A 6,000-nucleotide genomic window follows, 5' to 3' on the forward strand; every position below is an offset into this window, starting at 1 on the left:
TTGTTGGATCTGGCTCAACATTTTCATTAACCAATAAGATTGCAGGATTAGGGTGTATGTTAGATTTAGGTTTAGGATTGGGTTAGGGGCTTTTAAAACATACCCCTCAAAGTATTATTTCACACTAATTTGAAGGGTTAAAAGGGTAAGTGGGGGTATCTTTGATTAAAACGTTGATCCAGGATCACATCTTACTGGTGAAATCACGGCGACCATCAAACCACAGGACAAATGCATTTCTACTCTTCCTCATAATCTTCCTCCTCATCTACCACCTTAAAAATTTTTTGCACCCTCAGATACCAGATTTTCAAATAGTTGTATCTCGGCCAAATATTGTCATATCCTAACAATTACAATACGTCATTGGAACGCTTATTTATATCAGATCAAATGGAAATTGTGAGGTGAACAAGAGTGACATATCGATGAGAGAGAGAAAGAAAAAGAGAGAGACAGAGAGGCAATGTCTGATTATGGTCATCAAAATATGTTTTCAGTGGAAACCCGAGAGAAAACTGTAAATACATCAATGCATTTATGCATTTTTCAAGAGGCTTTGTTTATATGTCCTGTTTTCTCTTGCTTTTCATTTAACATGTGTAGCATAGAGAAACAACACAATGAAGAGCATTAGCTGTAACACATCTAGGTCTGCTCAGACAGCATGAATAAAACAAAAACATTATCAAAAAGTGCAGGCATACGATACGTGCTACTGGATTACAATCTGAAATAAAGATCTGTTGTGTGTTATACACAGTGTTGGGGAAAGTTACTTTTAAAAGTAATGCATTACAATATTTAGTTACTCCCCAAAAAAGTAACTAACTGAGTTACTTAGTTACTTACTTACTCATGGAAAGTAATGCTTACGTTACTGTTAAGTTACTTTTGCATTACTTTTTCTTATTGGCTGAGGCTTGATCTCTTTTTAGGCCTTGCAGGTGTTTTTATGATCGCAAAAATGTTAAGCTCTGGCCTGCCATCTCCATTTCTAACTCAAGCTGTTCCCGCTCAGGCGCAAAGAGTGCATAATTCTACATTAATATGTTCAGTTTAATTCAGTACATAATTTTTTTTTTAATTGAATAAATTAAACTGAAAAGTAACTCACATTACTTTTATAAAAAAAGTAACTCAAATATTAATGTGTACATTTATAAAATAATGCGTTACTTTACTCGTTACTTCAGAAAAGTAATATTATTACGTAATGAGTGTTACCTGTAATGCGTTACCCCAACACTGGTTATACATCTACTGTAACAGATGCTACAGCATTTTAGGCTGATGTTTTCAATACAGTACAGATTGAGACTAAACAAATGCAGTGAGACATCAGAGACTTAGTGAGCTCATTCCATCATGACTCAAAAGAGATTTTCCAGGGATTTCCCCAGAATGCTTTCTATTAAGCCTTACAAAAGTTAAGACTCAGATGTGTTTGATTTCTCAAGAGCAAGATCAAAGCACTTACAGAAGCCAAGATATCAGCACCCACTTTATTGCATAGCAATTTTTCAGAATAGAATGGTAACAATTGTATACAAAGATATTGACCTATGACATAAAATCATAACATCATAAAAATAAAAATGTTCTCTCTGTAAGTATAGACAGTTTCAAGCGGCTGTCGTGGTCCGCACGTAACTTCCGGTAAACTCCGCTAAGAATAAATAACAAAAAAGTTCTTTAAACGTAGTTTATTTATATAACAAGCAAAAAAACACCACATAGATTACCTAGGAAACCAAAACATTTGTTATTTTCGACAAGGCATTTGTTCAAGAGATCAGTTTAGCAACTAGTCAGACCATTAAAGGAAGTAAATTTCGGATCCAGACGTGTATCGCGTCAGCGCACGTGCGTCCAATGAAACGTCTATAGTTTAAACAGAATTTTGAACAGTTCTCAGCTATTTTGATTATCTTATGATTCTATACCTAGCGGTTCAACCCAGTATCACATAATTACGTACCTATAGTCATGTAAATTTGTGAGTCTTTTCCGTGACACTGACACGTTTTTCCGCCTTTTTGCGTGAACATGTCACGCATTTCTGTTTACGTGTCATTGTCACGTATTTGTTACTCAACTGTTTTGTCCTATTTTCTTACCATTGTTGCTTCGGTTTAGGGTCAGATTTACATAAAATGACATCCTAACGCAAACAACAAATCTAACCCTAAACCGAAACAACAATGGTTTGAAAATAGGACAAAACAGTTGAGTAACAAATACGTGACAATGACATGTAAACAGAATCTTTCAAACAGGGTAAGAAGCGTCACATTTCCGGCTGACGTCAGAGGTATTCAGGCCAAACACAACGTACAGATTAGCTGGCCGATCAGGGATACGGCGCTTTTCAAATCAATGAGTTTTGTACAAAATTTACGGTATGTGGAAAATAATGTGTTTTTGAATCATAAACCACGTGAACACATTGTTTTAGACCAAATAGGCCTAAACAAAATTACGTTGTTTTTTTAACAATGAAATAGGTGCCCTTTAATAGTTGGGTTAGCATGTGTCATTGAGGTATTGATTACATGCTAAAGTTTTCTTATAGTTGCCTCTGCATATTAAAAACACAATTAAATTGAAATTAAAAACATATTTTTTTTTACAAATAACTTATCTGTGAGCTTTATTATTTTTTTTTTTTAAACGTGCCCTTATAAACAATAATCAAAAAACGGTAATCTCCTCCCCTCCTCGAAACAATCTTTTGGTCACAAGTTATTGCACAAGAGCAAGGCCTGTGAAAAAGATTGCAGCGATTAGCAAATAGCAACATGATCCAACTTCTAACGATCCAATTAGCTCTTGATGGACAAATTGAAGTCCCCCCCTACTTTTTTTCTTATTTCAAAAGCCGTTTCACTCGGATATACGTCACGGCGTGGAAAATAAGACAATTGCTACTTCCGTTTCATTGTGACTTTAAACTGAAAAAAGTAATTTAAATTTAACTTTTAATCTTACAGAACATTTGCATTAGAAGTGCATATATCCATTTAAGCTAGAAAAAAACAATATTATAACTTTATGAAGACCTATGGCTTCAGCTGTTTTACTTGCTCAAATTGCTCTAGTTTTTACTTGAAGGTGACTCCTAAGCTCCTAAAATAACTCCTTAAGGTGGTACAGAGAACATCATTTATTTCAACGGAATAAACTGTAAAGATCAAAAACCAAATAAAAGATCACAAAATCACATTTTGACAGCTTCCCCCGGCAAGGTCTCTTATATAAGAAGTGCTTTACATGACACATTGGCCAAAAATAGCATTGACATGAAGAGTAAATCATTTCAGATAAGAACCACATAGTAGCTGTATTGGGTTGACAAATCCAGGTCTCGCCATCTCTGACTGCGACGCACCTGCCAACAAAAGAAATCCCACAGTGCATCTAATCAAACAGATGCGTTTGCTCTTTGTGATTTATTTTTCTATTTCTCTTGAGATTAAAAAGATTGTTATTTGCAATGACAGTTTCTTCTCCTGCCTGCCTTCATTGTCTTGCATGCTCTGTGCCTTTTATTATCTTCTGTCTGCAATCCTTTTCCCAGGGCTTGAAAACTCATTATTCGCATAAATTGATATGATTACCAGTTCTCAAAAATACACCAGTGCAGATTTCTTGGATTTCATTTGTTCTTAAATCATACTGACATGTTGAAATGAAGCCTTTGGGAATAATTTTAGTCCTAATTGTGTCACGGAAAAGAATGTCAGCAGAAAGTAATAAGTTGAGTTGGAGAGTTACCAAGCAGGTGCAGGTGATTTGTACATGGCAGCAGCATATTCTTATTGTGATGTTACATAATTTTTTTCCTATTGTAAATAAATCCAAAAAGGTCATAAGACATCAAACTTTACCTCTTCTGATTTTTGCCAAAATAGCATAGATAATACATTACTGTTACTAATTAAACTAACATGGTATTTTAAATGGTAACACTTTATTTTACAGTGTCTTTGGTAGACAAGATAAATGTACTTACTATAGTAGCCTAATAATGTTTAATTATGCATAACTACATGCAACTAACCCTAAAACAAACCCTGATCCTAACCCTAACCCTATAGTAAGTACATGTTGTTATTTTATATTACTTAGTATTTAATTATATAACTGTAAAATAAAGTGTGACCTTTTAAATTAGCCACCCGTGTCATTAAAAGTTTGTGTAAAAAAAATGTGTAAAGTCATTTCAGAGAATTGTTTCTAAATGTTAAAGTCACCATGAAACAGAAGTAGCGATTGCCTTATTTTCTACGTGAAGACATATATCCGAGTGAAACCAGATTCTGAAATGAAATAAGGCTGGGCTGGATTTGAATTTGTCTATTGAGATCTGATTGGATCATTTGAAGTGGGATTGTGTTGCTAATTGGTAGTCGCAGCGATCGTCTTCCAGACCCCGCTTTGATTAAAGATCATGAGGGCACATGAATTTAAAAAAATAATGAAGCTCACAAATAAGTCATTTCATTTGTAAAAATACAACATTCCAAAATAAATGACAGTTTTTCATTATGGCGACTTTAAAATATATGCTGAAACACCTTACATAGACTGTGAACTATGAATTGTGGTACATTCCTGTGTTCAGAATTATTTGGGCGGGGCTAAAACGGTGGCTCGAAGACGCACTGGAGCCATCGAACATGGCCCCGGCAGCTTTCGCGAGTGGGCGTGGTTTCGGCGCAGACAGCTGACCCGCCCCCAGCGTTTAAGAGCAGAGAATCCTGCCTGTTTTTCCAAAATTTTATTAACTTAATTTTATACATGGCGTTTTTTAATCATTCAACTTTTCTGGAGTGTGACACACTGAGAACCCATTTAATATCAGAGTTTACACTGACTTTGTCAAAATGCTGTCATGGGGCAATGATATTTAATCATAAGGATTAAACTAATCAAGAGCAACATTTCAACTAAAAATTATAAATTGATAAATAAATATTACATGATATACGTTATTAAATTATTTTTGTTAAATATATAATTTTTATATTAATATTTTATTTTATATTTATATTTTATTATATTTTGTTCCCTGCTGGGATCAGAATAACCCTACTTTTTGTGATCAAACAAATCCCAATCTTATAAACGTTTTGAACAACGCAAAGTGATGATTTGATCCAGATCAAATTTTGTTATCCAAATTCAGAATCCATTTTTTTATTTTGAAAACCCCATTTTGAAATTTTGATCTAATCTGATAGCCGAAATCCAAATGGATTACTTTTGAACAAGCTCTGTTATTTACGCTTGGAAATAACCTTAAAAAGCATTATAAAATGGTAACTTTACCTTTTCAACTCTTTTAACACCCTTAGACCGTTTCATCAGGCGCACGTGTGGTGACGCGATAAGCGTCTGGTCCGAACTTCACTTCCGGTTTCTCTAATGGGCTGACTAGTTGCTGAAACTGAACTCTTAAACAAATACCTCGTCGAAAATAACAAATGTTTTGGGTTCCTATGTAATCTACGTGTTGTTTATTTTGCTGGTTATATAAATAAACTACTTTAAAAGGACTTTGTTGTTATTTATTCTTCGCAGAATTTACCGGAAGTGTGATGACCACAAAAGCCGCATGTTTATGTTGTTACTGCTAAAACCGTCTCGTGTTAGTGACCACTGGCACTCAGTAGTGATATCCAAGCTAAAGTCATAATCTAATGATGAAAGCGTCAAACTTTGATTTCGATCATTTATTTCAATATGTGAAATGACTTTCTTGTCAATATTAAAGATAAGATATCAAGGATATTCGTATTATGTAGAAAAATAAAAAAAATACAAAACATGACTTTAGCTGGGTTTTCACAGTCACATTTATTTTCAGTGAATTATTGATAAGCACACGGTGACATTACAGGAATGACATCTTAATAAACCTATCATAAAAGTCAACCTGACTGTTGCGCGATTAAAAGAAAGCAACTGACCAACCAATCGAGTGATAAACTAAGG

This window comes from Misgurnus anguillicaudatus, chromosome 12, assembly GCF_027580225.2.
Source record: "Misgurnus anguillicaudatus chromosome 12, ASM2758022v2, whole genome shotgun sequence".
NCBI lineage: Eukaryota > Metazoa > Chordata > Actinopteri > Cypriniformes > Cobitidae > Misgurnus > Misgurnus anguillicaudatus.